At 43.6% G+C, this 17,102-nt stretch overlaps 1 long non-coding RNA gene across 1 annotated transcript in view; it reads left to right on the top strand.

The window, feature by feature from the left end:
• Positions 1-17,102, top strand: part of LOC310825462 — a 369,060-nt gene that overhangs the window by 107,935 nt on the left and 244,023 nt on the right. The gene's annotated exons all lie outside the window — the stretch shown is intronic.

The following is a 17,102-nucleotide window of genomic DNA, read 5'->3' as shown; positions in this document are numbered from 1 at the left end:
TGTGAAGAACTGAAGAGTGGGAAAATTAGAAACTGAGAGAAACCAAAACTGGCAGATCCACACATCCCTAAAACTAACAACCCTGCCTCTCATGTTTTGTTAACATAGTATCAGAACATTTGAGGAGGGCTAGTGTCCCACCGAAAGTTATGAATCTTGAGTTAGTCACAACCACTAGTTTCATTGGTTCCAACAGACAGTCATGACCAATGCTGTATGAGCAAGAGGGGAATCCCAACCCTTAAAGCATCTGAGCCCTAGCGGCTTAGGCAGCTATGCAAAGAAAGAGTAATCACTACCCTTTTATTTGGTAATTTGTTCTTTTGAAGCATCATCTAAAACTGCAACAGGAGCACAGTCATGGAGGACGAGGGTCTTGGGGAAGGAGGCATCACTCTGACATTTTGGCCCCTGAGACAAACCTCAAAATGGCAGCTCTCTCTCTGTCAGGGAAGAAGAAGTGAGTAAAGATCTACATAAAGGAAAAGGGAAGAGAGATCTACATTGGCATCTGCTGCCCCTGCAGATCCTGCCACCTGAGGCAGTCGCCTCACCTTGTCTCATGAGTGGGCCAACCCTACTCTGAGGAAGAGGGAAATGAGCCTTAGAAGCAAATCATTTGTTGGGGGATGAACTGATATCCTCTTGTGCCTCCAGTGGGCAGGGTAGTGGGTGATTTGATCATTATGGACATAGCTACCCAGCTTTATAACGGGAGGCAACCCTGGATTTAATCTTAAGAGGTACCCACAACATTGTGTGAGAAGCATGTGCTGCTGATCTGATTGAGAACAGTGACCACAGTGCTATCAAATTCAACATATTTGTAAGCTGGGAATTGCTGAGAAGGTTCAGCATGGTCACATTTCACTTCAAAAGAGGAAAGTTCCCCTGTATTGGAAGACTGGTTAAAAAGGAACTTGTAAAGCAAAAGAGCAACTAAAACGATTGACTCCCACATAGAGAAACGTTACAACATTTAGGGCTTTTAAGTTTAGGGGGGAAATGGTAGAGGAGAACATGTTAGAGGTGTATAAAATGCTGCAGTGTATTGAAAAAGTGAACACAGATGTTTTTCCACTCTTGCTCATAAAACTAGAACCCATGGTCATCCAATGAAGTTGAATTTTGGAAGATTCAGGATGGACAAGAAAAAATTGAGCAGTGGAACTAACTCCCACTAGAGGTACTGATGGCCACCAAAGTGCATGGCTTAAAAAGAGGTTTAAAAGGGTCTATCATTGGCCCCTAGCCATTGTGGCTGTGTACTACCTCTGAATACCCGTTTCTGAAGAACACAATTCAGGAAGTGCTGTTGTGCCCATGTCCTGCTTGTGGGCTTTGTCTTCCCATAGGGATCTAATTGGCCATTGTGAGAACAGGATGCTGGACTAGATAGGCCTTCAGCCTGAGCAAGCAGCTAGATTGGGTTGACAGTGTTGTGTCCTGATTTGAACTCCATTTCCAGGTTGTTAATGCTCTGCTTAGTACATCATTAAATGGTTAGTAATTAGTAACCTTATCATAATCTCTCTAATACAACGGCCAGCTTGTTTGCGCAAATGTTTCACAACTCTTTTAATCTTAACCATAGTCTCAGCTTTATCAGGGCATTCTATCTTTTTGCTTGTTTGCTTTGTTGTTCTGACTGTAGAAACATCCACCTATTCATGGATTTTCACAAAAGGGACCTGTTTTCAACTTGGTTATTGGACCTCTGCCCCCTTTGAATGCTGAATTCTACCAGTACAGAGATAGCTTTTCAGTTTTTCCCCTCTTTGCTTTTTAGATTTCCAAATTAGCCTTAAAACAACTACTACATTATCCTCAAAAGGCACTCTAGGAATCAAGAACTGGGAGCATGCATTGTCTGTAGACAACTCAAGAAACGGTCCAGAAAGCATTTTGCATGGGAGCAAGGGAGGGAGAGAGGAAGAGAGAGAGAGAGAGATTCGACTGAATAATATTAGCCTTATTCAGAACTTATAAACAAGTCCTGCCCCCCCTCCTAACAAAGTCCTGCCCCCTAACAAAAACCCTGGCTATGCCCATGAGATGTTTCAGTCTGCCAATTAAGCCATGTTCTCTGGAGTATTCCTACTGATGTCTATAGGGCTTCATTCAGGAGGTAAACGGTTTTGAGCACTGACGTCCAATACATGCTTTCACAGTTCATTTTTCATATAAAAGTCTTTCCCATCAGCTGCTTAAGTGGTGAAGGATGGGGTTGAATCTGTTTCCTCCACTCTATGCAACTCATAAACCATAGTCACGGAATCATTTGTGCCACAAGAGCATTGAAGTGGTATTGAAGAAGGCAGGGCAGCTTTGATCCCATCCCTGTCAGCCACACATTTGACTGAATTTTTCAGCGATCTGCTCGCACTTTCCTTGGCATGTGTGGGCCCATTTGGATGCCAGAGATGTTCCCCCCTACTTTCCTATCAATATCACTTCATTAATTACCTACCGTACTCAGCCAAATCCACCCTATGATGGATGACATGGGCAGAGCCTCTCAGAGACTTTGTGCTGGTGGTTGCACATTGTAAACACTGCCGAGCTGATGACAGTCGTCACACAGGCCCATGACTCAGCAACTCCCTTTGTGCGATCTAAATCCAGCCAGAAGCTGATCTCAGCTCTTGTGTGGGGTTCAGACTCCGATAGCCAGCTTGCAGGGATTCCTTGAGAGCATGTTTAGTTTGCAAGACAGGCAGGCCCACACCTGGTTTTTCTCCAGTTTGAAGTGGGACAAGGTGAAAGTGGTTTGTAATTCGAATGAGGAGCAGTAACAACAACAGAGACCTACCTCCCAGATGTTCAAGTTGGCAAGTAAGGCAGCCTGTCTGACCGGACAGGTTAAATATGGGCCAGAGGACCGGGAATCATAACTGATCCACTCTGGTCTGTGGTTGTTGAGGCTTCCTTGCTGATGAGCATAATCTTTATGCAATTCCTTACTTTCTCCAGAAATGAGTGGTATTTCAGAGGGAGGATTCCTGCTGGACATCCCCCAGGTTCAGTGTGCAGTGCTGGGTGGAGTCCTGATAGGCAGGCATGATTGTAACAAAGGTAAAGCCCTGACTTCCTGACTGGCAGCTTCATCAACAACACTTTCCCTTACGCAGTTACTAGAATTCTGTAATTATCAAGTGATTTGCAGAATTTAACATATCTTGCATGCTCTCACAGAGCCCCTGTCCAACCCTCTGTGCAGTCTCAGAATGCCTCAGAATAGCAGCATCTTCAACAGACATGCTGCTAAGTTCATTTTGTAGCTCCAAAACATCTGTTGACATTTTCCTCTAGTCATCCTTTCCTTGGGGGACACAATCCAAATTCAGTCTATGAGAGGGAAAGAAAAGTGGTATCCTTGTGGTAATCACTTGCCTTTGAAAGATGATGGTCTTGCAGGCATCCCCTTGGATCAATATGAATCACATCTCCAATATAAGTCTGAAAGACTAATTCTAGATTGGCAGGATCTGATGAAGGTGTAACATTGACATGTTAATAGGGGACACCATGGCTGATGCTCTGCTTCTTATACCACTATTGATTCTGGAGCTATAGGAATTTGTGGTTTCCCTCCTGGCTCATTATTGGCTCATCAGCTGAGAATGACATCAGAGATCTCTTATTTAAAGGCTTCCTCTTTTCTGAGTTTTCAAATTATACTTGTTTTGCCTTCTGTCCACCCACACTTTTGAGGTGCTATTTTGGAATTAGAGTGTGGGGGCAGTAAAGACATTGCCTCGGCACATATGTCATGTTCCCTTCCCTTTCTCTTCCTTTCCTGTACATCATGCATTACAATGCCTCACCCATGACAGGTTGTTTGCATGGGATAGCTCAGTCAGTAGAGCACAAGACTCTTCATCTCAAGGTCAAGGGTTTGATCCCCACACAGGGTGAAAGATTCCTGCACTGCGGGGGATTGGACTAGATGACCATCGTTGTCCCTTCCGCTCTGTAATTCTCTATGATTCTATGTGATTTTTATTTACAAACACAGAGTTCCATGTGGATGAGGATGATGAGGTGGGTAGCAGATGATCCACCAGCAGAAAAGAAAGTGGTAGATGTACACAAGCAAAGTCACCTATCAGATGGGATGACTGCCCACCATAGAGTCCCTTTCTGAGCTGCTACTTTCCCCTCCAAAACCTCTATATACTTCATGCTGTGCTGAACCCTAGTGTCACCCACCCTGGGGAAGAACCTTCATCCCCTGAAAAAGATGTTATCTCTTTTTTCCTGCAATGATTAGGAGAACTTAACATTGTATTTTCCCCTTCATGGATCACTGCATTGTTGTGGCGAAGGGGCTTGAATAACTCAGAGAAGCTATGAGCTATGCCGTGCAGGGCCACCCAAGATGGACAGGTCATAGTGGAGAGTTTGACCAAACGTGATCCACCTGGAGCAGGAACCGGCAAGCCACTCCAGTAGCCCATTGTGCAAGGGCAAATCCTTGAGCTGATGGAACAAGTTACTCAGTACTACATTAGATGCAACCCAGAGACTTATGGACATCTTCCAATGTAGCAGCTAACCATAAATGACACCCACACAGGTGAAGAAAAGCAGGACATGCCAGTGCAAAACTGGCACACTACATTCATAGTACATTTTATTTTATTTTATTTATTACAAATGGTTTAAGAATTTCAGTGCAAGAGGGTTTGGCTCTGAATACACAGAGGCACTAAGAATGGTCGAGAGCTGAATTCTTATCCCCCTAATTACAAGATTTGTCATCATTACTAATAAGAACCATTTCCTGCTAGAGTTGCATGTGTCAGCCCAAAGTCTGTGACGCCAGATGTTTCTAGTATTTCTATTCCTGTTGATGGGAAAATGCCTTGTAACATTTGCAAGTGTCTTTATAATGAAACCAGGAGCAACCTGGGAGGGCAGCTATGGGAGCAGAGGAGAGTTTTGTACTCAGGTTTGTGGCAGTGGGGAAAAGATATTTTTATTCTCATTGCAGACACTACTAGAGGTTCTCTAAGCCAGAGCCCCTTTGTACTTCTTGTTCAGTCCAGCAGTGGTTTGCATAACGTCTATCTGGCTTTGATATTGCACTTTCTGCTGACTTGAGCTCCTCAATTATTTTGGGTTTTGGATTAATACTGCACACTGGAATATTGTGCCTTTTTAGTCTCAATGATCGGCTTTGTTTCCTTTGAATGGCCCTCTAGCTAGTTGAAATTCCCTGTATCCAGATTCTCTAAATTCGCTCCAATTGCACAGTCCCATTCATTTGCACCATGCAACTTTAGCAGGTTGGTCTTTCAAATTTCAGCGGTGTACTGTGTGAGGTCAAATTCAGTGCGCCCCCTGCCTCTCACCTTCCATTCTGCTCAATTCACTATGTCATAGTTGTGGTCCCTGTGGCACTCCCTAGGCTTGGTGCCCAGTGTGGGTAAACCGGTTGTGCTGCTCTAAATCTGCCTCTGAGCTAAGGTTCTGGCTTTGTGGTTTCTGCTTAGAGATCTTGGTCCCCCCACCTTGCTGCAGGATGGGACCCATAATTCACAAGCTACATGGCTTCCCAACTGCAGGCTTCTCAGCACTGCTATATAAGCAAGCCCGAGAGATATATGTGTGATAGGTGCAAGTGACAATGTACACAGAGGTTTCATGCTTTTTCCTACATGGAAATACTTTCCATGAAGGAAACATGTAACATTTGAGAAGCCTTTCCAGTATTCTACTCACCTAGGGCCCCTCCAGAATGGTGGCTTATTTGTGGGTGTTTTCTGCAACCTGCCACTGATGCAATAATCATGCCTAGTGATGGATTCACACTGGACCAACTACACAAGATTCTGCTTTATTCATTGCCCTGCGATGCTTATCCAGTCTTGCTGTATTACTGCCGTCTGGAGAGGCATTCTTCTCTTAAAACCTAAAAAAGGTAAAGGACCCCTGACAGTTAGGTCTAGTTGCAAACGACTCTGGGGTTGCGGCACTCATCTCACTTTATTGGCCGAGGGAGCCGATGTTTGTCCACAGACAGTTTTTCCAGGTCATGTGGCCACCATGACTAAGCCGCTTCTGGTGAAACCAAAGCAGCACACGGAAACGCCGTTTACCTTCCCGACAGAGTGGTACCTATTTATCTACTTGCACTTTGATATGCTTTTGAACTGCTAGGTTGGCAGGAGCTGGGACCGAGCAACGGGAGCTCACCCTGTCACGGGGATTTGAACCTCCGACCTTCTAATCAGCAAACCCTAGGCTCTGTGGTTTAGACCACAGCACCACCCGTGTCCCTATTCTTCTCTTAGAGCGCAACAAAAGTAGACCCAAACAACAGCAACCCTCTAAATTTGTGTTATGAAAAGTTACAGGATTCCTTCAGGGAACCACAGAACATGCACTGACTTGGAAATGGAGCAGATCCATCACAAAACATTTGCAGGCACAAACAGTATTAAAAGCAGGATTGTGTAAAACCACTCCAATGCTATCATGAAACAGATAATTATGATGCACAATTACAAGGATGTCCTGATGGTCCCTTCAAAGGCAACCAACCCTGATGAATATGCTGTACCTTCACTGTCCAAGACAGTATGTTTCCGAATACCAGTTACTGGGAATTCCAGGTGGGGAGAGGGCTCTTGTGTTCAAGTCCGGCTTGTGTGCCTCCCCCAGGCATCTGGTTGGCCGCTGTGAGAACAGGATGTTGTCCTAGATGGGCCCTTGGCCTGACCCAGTAGGATTTTTAGGTTCTTCTGTTCTTAATGTCACAAGGATCCCCCCCCTCCCAGAACCCTTGACTGTGGGTGCTAAATCTGCTCTGGACTGTCTCCCCATGTCTAGGCTTTAGCTTGCATCTCAATTATTGCCTATCTTGCCACAATCTCCACATTATTCCTGTACTTCAGGGATGGGGAACCAGTGGTATTCCAGATATTGTTCGCCTCTGACTCCCATCAGCACCAGACGGCATGGCCAAAGGGCAAGGATGGTGGGAACAGCAACATCAGGTGGGCAACACATTGCCCATTCTTGCTGTGCTGTATGGCCTCTTGGAGCCAGACTAGACTTTAGTATTCTAACCCCAGGCCTGCTTTGCTGCTTACTTTAGAAACACAGCTATTCTCAGCAGATGGATTTTACTTGTATGGCTGCTTTCATAAATTTTTTTTGAAGCTTCCCCAGACAAATGAAATGCACAATTAATTATTTTCTATGTTATTCCTCCCCCCCCCCACTTACCCGACACAGTGTATAGAGCCCATTCTCTCTCCGACTTTTCCTCTTCAGTTCATCACCCCATTGAATATTTCTCCAGGTCTTCCTGTTTGTCAGATTTCCGGAATCAGGTTTACAAAATGTTTCCTCTCATAAGTTCCCTGTTAGATTAGCCCCAGTGGGTCACTTTTCTGAAATGTTCCTTTGCCTTCCTGTCATGAGGTTCAACAAGTGATTTTGTAGATGAGATTCATTTTACTCAAACCACCAAAGCATTTTGACACACACACACACACACACAAACCCATCCCCTCAAAAGAACAACCATATATATATATATATATATCCTAATTGCAACATTTCCCTAACTCATTTTCAACAGTTAAATAAATATAGAATTGACTTCGTCAGCTGAAGAATAAACAGTGTTTCTGTTTCACCTTCATTGCTACCCATTAATCAGGTGTTAATGTAAATTTCTCTGTGCAAGCAAATGTTAGGTAGAGAGATATGATTTGTTCTGTGTCAATATCCAGCCAAGGGCAGATGCACACAAATATAAGCTTGGAGATTGTGAAGGAAAGTGGGAAGCTGGTACCCCCAGCATATTATACTCTGTCAAGCTTGCAAGGGCAGAAGGGCAGAATTTCCTAGAATTTATTCCAAGCTTAGTCAATCCAGATGGTTATACTGCCACCCAATCAAAGAAAGTAAAGTTGGACATTCTTTCTGTTCTTAAAGAGGGCTGCACAGCTTGGACATACATTTCTCTGAACCAGGCCTCAGTTTCTGATTATGATGTTTCCAACTCAAATCTGTAATTTCCAACACTCAGAGTGACTCAGTGAGCTTCATAGTTGGGGCATTGGTGCTGGTCTGAACAACAGACTACCTTGTTTAACATTTTGTCCACTCGGCCACATAGCCCATGTATTTGCAGAAATTTGAGGAGCACGCTATTTTGAATTTGAAAGCCACAGACATCCAGTAAACCTAAAGGAAGAAGTCACTACCTTCTTACCAGTCAAGCCATATACCATATTTTTCCGTGTATAAGACTAGGTTTCCCCCCTAAAAAATAATGTCGAAAATTAGGGGGCGTCTTATACTCTGGGCCCTCCCCCCCATTTTCTTAAATCCAAGTCCCCCAAAATAGGGGGCATCTTATACATGGGGATGTCTTATAGAAGGAGAAATATGGTAAATGGGAGAGGAGGAACCTTGCTGGCTAAGGGAGAACATCTTTAAGGGCACCTGAGAGCATTATAAGGGATCCTGCTAACTTAGGGAGTACATGACATGCTGTTTGACACAACTCTGATCTCCAATAGAGAGGAATAGCCACGGAGCTTAGGAGGAATGTCTGGGGTGAGTGAGAGGGTGTGTGTGTGTTCTGCTGATTGCCTCACTTTGCCTAATGGTAGTGCTGGCCCTGGTTCAGCTGCAGAAGAAGGACAGATGAACATTTGGCCTCAACACTCTTTCTGGAGAGCTGAAAGATGAAGGGCAATGGCAACATCTTTCATTCCGGTCGTGAAGCATAAATATCTTCCAAGGCACAAGGAGGAGGGACATCTATGACATCCTTTCACACTTATTGCAGAGAATGTACAGCACCTGCCAATACTTCGAAAGGAAATTAGCTAACTTTTGGTAAAACCAGAATAAGCAAAATCACAAAAGCCCCAAATGTTAATCAAACAGATGTAAATTTCTGGCGGGCAATAAGAAAGCTTCCAGAGCAGACCTGGAAGGTAGCACTGTGAATTTAATGAAAAGGATCCCAAAAACTTTCCCTTTCAGACTGGGCAATAAACTCATTATTCCCCAAGCGAGTGTGAAAAGGCAAAATGAAAGGCTAGAGAATGGATTCACTTGTTTTTTTTAAAAAATAAATACATTATGGGGAGGGGGGCGAGGGTAGAATAGTATTTCCATAATCTCAAGCAAGGGATGAAAATCTTACCCTGCAAACAGAGTTATAGCATATATATTTCTCTTTCTTGGAAATGTTTTACAGTGTTCCCAGTAACTTCTCCGAGTTTGCAGGCAACACAGCCAAGCGGTGAGTGTTGCGTAACATGCTCTGGAGTGATTCCACTGAATGACCTTATCTTCTATAAGTATGGCTAGGTTATATGATCAACCAGGGACCATCTTCTCTTCAAACAAGCCACCCTTCATGCAGCTTTCAGGCAGTGTCCATTTTCTGCTTTCTTCAGCCAGCTGTCATCATGTGCTCTTGTTCTGAGATGGGTCACTAAGAGATAGCCTTAGGAACGGTAGGGTCCACAGCATAATTTATCCATTTCTTTATTATATTCCATTTTAATTCCATGAAAACATGCATTGGGTTCCCAAGAGGTATCCCACAACTACATAAAGCATACCACTATTTCATAAAACTGTTTTTAGTGGTGCATTTTAAATTGCTGTAACACACTTTGGGACCTTCTTATAAAGAGCAGTACAGTGGTACCTCGAGTTAAGTACTTAATTTGTTCCGGAGGTCCGTTCTTAACCTGAAACTGTTCTTAACCCGAAGCACCACTTTAGCTAATGGGGCCTCCCGCTGCTGCTGCTGCGCCACCGAGCGATTTCTGTTCTCATCCTGAAGCAAAGTTCTTAACCTGAGGTACTATTTTTGGGTTAGTGGAGTCTGTAACCTGAAGTGTATGTAACTCGAGGTACCACTGTAATAACAGCATCTAGACCAAACTGCTTAGCCTCGACACAATTGTAGCAAATGTATCTCCAGACCATGCCCTAGGACAGCATGAGGTAATGGCTTATAGATTGCTCTCACGTGGTTGCTACCAGGAAATGCTGTTTGTTAAAGGCACAGAGCAATCTTGCAAAACAGTACCTCTTGGCAAAAGCCACTCCAGTTAAGCCAGTTTTAAACCCATTGACAGTTGCAGTGCAGATGTGCACTCAGGGTGTGTGAGACCTATTGCAAGCATTTTTCAAGGTGTGTACAAGCTGCTTTAGGCCCACCCACATTGGAAACATCTGTAATAAAAGCTTGAAACCATTGGTTCCCAAACAGCTTCATTGCCTTGCTGTGCTGCAATTTAGTAAGACAAATAACTAAAAGTATCTGAAGAGCTGGAATAGGCTCAGTTCCAGGCAGGGCCTTCTGGAAATCTGGCTAGGATCAAGAAGCAGATAAGGGAAATGATGTGTCATACCTTGCAAGAGGACAGCCCTCTATTTCAAGGACCACCAGAGAATGACCTTTTATTTGAAGGAGACCTCCATTTGAGGAGGTGTCTGGTCCAAGACCTGTATAACGATCCCTAAAATGGGATAACAAGGCTTTGAAGTTGCTCATCAAGTGTCAACATCTGAACAGTGGACTGAACGGGTTTCCTGGTCAAAGTGTCACCCACTATGGTGAGATGTGCTGTATTTCCACTCAAATGATAGTAATCTGAATTTGCATCTATATATAGATTAGCATAAGCAATTTTAATGCAAAATGTCCTCTTTTATGGTGATGCGTTTCTTCTTATATACCAATGTGTAAGTGTCTATCCGAGAGCAGATCCATCATAAATACCACAGTCTGAAGATATGTGTGTTGACTACGATTACTGCCAGGTAAGAGTAGTGCCATATATAATTGCACGCCCTGTGAATTCACTGGGTTACTCTGACTTGCTGCTCCATGAAGACAAGAGCCATGAGGGATTTTTCAGCATCCAGGAATGTCAAGTGTCCTAAATTATTATGAGCAAAACTAGCTTCTCCCTCATCAGATTCCTCCATAAAACTCCAATCCTTTCCCTGCCTTCTGTCCCCCCTTTTGTATTTGGATTACAAACTTGTCCAACACATAATGATTTACTTTGGGACACACCATGCCAGAAAGAGAAAGGACAGATCTAAATTTACTTGCCGTTCTAATTTCCAAACAGACTCATTTCCTGCTGTTCCTTTTGTTTTTTATTTCCCTCATTGTGCTCACATTCTGACTCAGAAGAACACGTTTCCTTGCACTGTCAGTTTGGTTGGGGGAAGATTCTTAGTTGCTGATGAAGTCTCCGCAGATCTTGCTATTTATATTAGTGAATTCCTTAATTGTATACCCAAGATCTGACCTGAGAGATCAAATGCCAAGATAATACACTTCAATGTAGTGGAGGTATCCTGCACTCCCCCTCAAAACCTGCACTCAGAAGGATTCATACCAAATTGCACACATTTACTTTTAATAATGTATTTAAGCACTAGCTGAGTCTGGGCAGAGTATTTTGGCAAGGTGGTAAAGCAGACGGTGGTTGGGGTGCGTAGGCCAATGTGAAGAAACAGCAGGAGGAGAAGGGATTAAAAACAGAAGCTTACAAAAAAAACCAACCACTTCTTATCCTCAATTAGTAGGAGATGCACTCATGTGCTTTCTACAGATGCTACCTGAACATTTTGAATTTTTTTCTCTGTAACCATGAGGGCTAGAAACTTGCTGTGTGCAATTCCCCACTCCCTTATAGTCCATCTATGATTGCAGGTCAGTGGAAAAGCACCAGAGCGTTGCTATAGCTATGAAGGTTCTAATGATACAAGCTTGGAGCAGTCTTTCTAATAGATGAGTGACATTGCTTGCTAATCTCAAGGATCAAAAAGTATTAAAATGCATAGAATCACAGAATTGTAGAGTTGGAAGGGACCCCCCCCCCAGCAAAGCAGGAGCTAGATCATGAGGAGATTTCACCCCTCCCATATCCAAGAATCTCCTGATGAGTCTGGTGATTTTCCAGAGAGGAGGGGGCAGTGTTCTGCTCTCTACTTATTCTGCTCCAGCACCACATCAAAGAGTCAGTCAGTCAGTGTGTCGGAGAGAGAGAGACTGAGTGTTAGAGAGAGATCGTGTGTATAGATAAGGTTGCTGCTAAGAGCAGCTGCAGACACTCAGTGCAGTTCAGCATTCATTTATGCTTAGACCTCATTTAGCTCTGTATATAGTTGTGTATTATAGTTGTAGATAGAATAAAGAAGATATTCTACAGAGCTGCTCTCCGAGTCATTTATGCTCTGCTATACTCTGCTGTGCGACGACTGTCTTCTTGTTGGAGTGAATCCGGTGCTCACAACTCTAAGCTGTGAGTCCACAGCACTTTGACCTGTTCCTGTACAGAAGGTGGTCTCTGGAAGTGCTACCCAGCTCGCCTAGCCCAGTCAGGGCTGAAGTGGATGAGTCCAGTTAGTGGCACTGGCTCAAGGGCGATGCTGACAGATCATACATGACAGATGGCCATCTAAACTCTTCTTAAAAACCTCCAAGGAAGGAGAGTCCACCACCTCTTGTGAAAATCCTTTCCACTGTCAAAATAGCTCTTACTATCAGAAAGTCCTTCCTGATGTTTAGTTGGAATCTCCCTTCTTATAGCTTGAATCCATTGGTTTGGGGCCTGGCCCCTGGTGCAAGAGAAAACAAGCATGCTCCACCTAAACAGCCGCTTAGATATTTGGCTATCATGAAGATGTCCTATCAACTTCACACTGACATCCTGAAATGTACTCAACACATCAGAGCAAATTTAGTGTCCCCCATCTGATATTTGTGCAGCTGGTTGTTCCTATCTAAGTGTAGAATCTTACATTTTTCCCTATTGAAATTCACTTCCCCAGTCGGTTAAGACAATCACGGTTCTGTCTTCTGCACCATTGGCTACCCCTCTCAGTTTGATGAGCAACCCCTCAATTCCTTCATCCATGTCATTGATAAAGATGTTGAACAACAATGGGCCCAGGACAGAACCCTGCAGCACCCCACTTGTCACTTTCCCCCAGGATGACAAGGAACTATTCTTGAGCACACTCCTTGAGTTCGGTCAGTCAACCAGCTACAAATCCACCTAGCAGTAAACCTAGTCCAGTCATATTATACCAGCTTTTCTGCAAGAATATAATGGGGGAACTTTGTCAAAAACCTTATTTGGGGGGGGGGGAGTGTACTTTGGGCATATTTTTAAAAAATATATAAATATGTAAATTTTCATAGATTACTAGTGAAATAGGACAAGAAGACACATGTAAAAGGGACACATGTACTGGAAATAGACTGATTCACCAACCCCTGACTATTCCTCTTCCAGTGATTCTTCTTGTCCTTGCATCATGCTTCCATCATGTGATGGAACTGCATTGTTTCAATATTTTATTTTTATTTTGTATTTATTTTTTTATTGGATTTGTATACCGCCCCTTATCTGATGATCACAGGGTGGTTCACAACATAAAAACAGGGTTGCACGAAAGTAAGACTTGAAGGCAGCAATGCTTCTGAATACCAGTTGCTGGAAACCACGTGAGAGGAGAGCGTTCTTGTGATTGAATCCTGCCTGCTGGTTCCCACAGGCATCTGGTTGGCCACTGTGAGAACAGGATGCTGGACTAGATAGGCCATTGGCCTGATCCAGCAGGCTCTTCTTATGTTCAAGCCTAGCCCAGGGACAAGGACGTTGCCTCCTTGGAAGCCTCAGGCTCCTGCAAGACCTATCCATTTAACACCTATAGCCCTTTTGAAATAGAGACTGGCTCATCTGTATTATTGCTATTGCTTCTATAAATGGGGGTGGAGGAAGCGATGAAAATGTCTCAGTGTGGCCTGTGAAACCAAACAGGCAGAATCAAATGACAGTTTTAGAGCTGGTCATTTTGGATGCATGGAGTGGCTGGAGTTCAGCAAAGCCACGGGGGCCATCTATTTTATCATCTGCTATGTTTGCCTGCTTTTCACAGCCTGCCCCAGGATGCCAGTGGAGCTTTTGGGGTTGGACAAACATTGTCCAGTTCTGGCACCATTTTTCAACTTTACTGCTATGGGACTATGAGGGATTATAAACATTTTGAGTTTTCCCTTATGTGCCGTGACCTCCTTAACGACAACAATAAATCACTGCTCTTGACTTTTAAGGAATTCTTTCCCTGCTTATAGCTTATTGCGGAAAGACTGAATAAAACTCAGGGAATAAAGCAAATGCTTACTTAGGGGAACCTGTGGTATTTAAGTCTCAGGAGAATAGGAAGCTGCTTTATAAGCAGTCAGACCCATTATTCCACCCAGCTCTGTATCACCTGCACTGACTGGTAGGGGCTCTTTAGGGTTACAGGCACGGGCCACTCTCAGTCCTACCTGGAGATACTGGGAACTGAACCTGGGACCTTCTGCACGCAAGACAAATGCTCTACCACTGAGCCACAGCCACTTTCTTTTTCGTCATATAGTGTATCCCTCTCTTGGCCTTTATGAATTATTTGTTCCTACTTCAATTGGGCTAGAATCATGAGTTAATAGCCTTCTAATTTTGCTGCCATATAATATGAATTCTGCAATTTGTAGCAATTTTCCATATGTTGTAAACCAGGGACTTTCTCTGAGTTAATTCGCAGACTTTGCACAGTTGTTTTATATATAAAAAACAAAATCCTACTGAGTATAAGGTTCCTTTGTGGCAAGGAGGAAAGGCTCCTTTACTGGAATACTATTGGGCAGGGGGTCTCTCATCTATGATCTATGATGGTGATGGGTTGCAGCTCTCATCCGACCTGGTCAATGTGGTCAATACTCAGGGATTGTGGGAGTTGTAGTCCAGCAACATCTGAAAGGGATCTGTTATAGGTATAGGGGTGTCCAAGGAAGGACAGGAAGTGTGTAGAATGAAGACTTACACTCTAGCCAAGAACTCACCCATATAATCTCTGGTATCTCCCCCCCCCCCCCATTTAACAAGCATCCTACATGCAAACTTTTAAGATTTTCTCTATGGAGATCTAACAGCTGATTTGCAGTTTGTTTGCATTATGTACCAAGACTGCATCCTTGCAGTTAGAGTGAACGTTAAACTGCTTATAAAACAAGAAAATGAAATCAATCAGCATAGGAAATAAAAAGATGCATTTAATTATTATTTTTTTACAAATGGATATATATAGTTAAGGGTCCTCTGAACCATACACTAGATCAGGAATTGAGAACCTATGGTCCTCCAACTCTCATCTGCTGGAGCCAGTATAGCCAATATATGGAGATGATGGAAGCCGTAGTCCAACAGTATCTGTAGAGCCACAGATAGTGCATGTGGGATTGAAAGCTCCAGGGCAACTAGTGCCTCATACTCAATATAAAATGTTCTGGATTGATTAATCAGCCAGAATAAATATGTCAGTTAGTTCCATCCAATAATTTATTTAGACTATAATTCACATGTCAGTCTGAAGCATCAGCTGAAAGTGATGAAAGCACAACATCTCTTTGGGCTTATTCACAATTCCCCTCGCTCCACTCCTTTCCCTTGGGGAACCCATTCTTTAGTGCTCAATTGGTGCAAAAGGCAATTCAGGTTGCCTTTTCAGGTTGCCAATTCGGAAGAAGTGTGCATGCACACGAAAGCTCATACCAAGAACTAACTTAGTTGGTCTTTAAGGTGCTACTGGAAGGATTTTTTTTTTGTTTTGACTATGGCAGACCAACACGGCTACCTATCTGTAACAGGTTTTCTTAGGATTTACTTTTCCTCTAAAGAGAGGGGTTTCCCTGGGAAAGGAGCAGGGCAGGGGGGAAATTGCTCAGACCTGTGCCTGGAAAACTCAGGTCAAGTGTGAAACAGCTTAGACCCCATGCCTTCTAGACATAGGACAAGCAGAAGTGTGGATGAGCCCTTTGTCAACACTCTTGAGAGGCTAGCTGAAGAATGTCAATAAGTAACTAACATGCAGTAAGGTTTATTATCTCCAAGTAAACATAATCTGATCAGGCTGCACATCTTGCAGACAGAATATACTATGTAAATTATCAAAAAGGCTTTTACATTCTGTATTAATTATTATGCCTCGAGATGCATGATTTTCCAGTGTTTGCCACTGCTTGGCTGATGTGGACATCGTAAAGAACATTTTGAGACAAAGAGGGGCTGTGGCTAAGAGAAGTCTCGTGGTCAAGGCTATCTTGAGGGAGAAGCTGTAAATCATAGACTACTGTCATTGTGTTCTGCATGATAACACTTTATCTGGTGTTTACTAGAACTGTGTTGTGTTCAGCATATTCTCCCAGTCCCAGGGCACTTTTTGTTTCTTTGTTTCATGCTTTTAAGGAGGGTCAGTCAATAGATTTTTTTTTATTTTTTTTGCTTTCCTGTTCAGAGTGCATCTGACCACCCAAGAACAGTGATTCTGCAAACCAATTTTCTTCTAAATTTCTGCTGGTGGGTTTTCCCTGTGACAGGAGAGGGGAAAATTAGCTGGGGATGAAATCAAATGGGTTCTAGAAGCTTCTCTTCTTGTGCAGCATGTTCTTTTCTCAAGGCTTCTAGGAACAACTGCATGACATTTATATCACCAGTCTCTGCTCAGACCCAGAAGCCTCCAGTCGGATCCAACCTGCGTAGATCACTGGTAGGGAAGTGGGTGGCACTGTAGTCTAAACCACTGAGCCTCTTTGGCTTGCTGATTGGAAGGTCGGCGGTTCGAATCTGCGTAACGGGGTGAGCTCCCATTGCTTTGTCCCAGCTTCTGCCAACCTAGCAGTTTGGAAAAGCATACCAGTGCAAGTAGATAAATAGGTATCACTGCAGCGGGAAGGTAAATGTCATTTCTGTGCTCTCTGGCATTCATCACAGTCCTCTGGTTTAGTCATGCTGGTCACATTTCCCGGCAAGCTGTCTGTAGACAAACACTGTCTCCCTCGGCCTGAAAAGTGAGATGAGCACCACACCCCATAGTCACCTTTGACTGGACTTAACTGCCAGGAGTCCTTTACCTTTTACCTTTTAGATCATTGGCATCTATCAGGCAGTTCCTCTCACTCCTGAAGAGGCAAAAAGAGTAAAAACAACAGGGGAAGGATTGAATGATTCTTTGAAGTAGAGCTGGCCCAGCCATTAGACAGG

This window comes from Podarcis gaigeae, assembly GCF_964106915.1.
Source record: "Podarcis gaigeae genome assembly, chromosome: 1".
In the NCBI taxonomy this organism is placed as follows: Eukaryota; Metazoa; Chordata; class Lepidosauria; order Squamata; family Lacertidae; genus Podarcis; species Podarcis gaigeae.
This window is presented reverse-complemented; position numbering and strand designations above follow the sequence as displayed.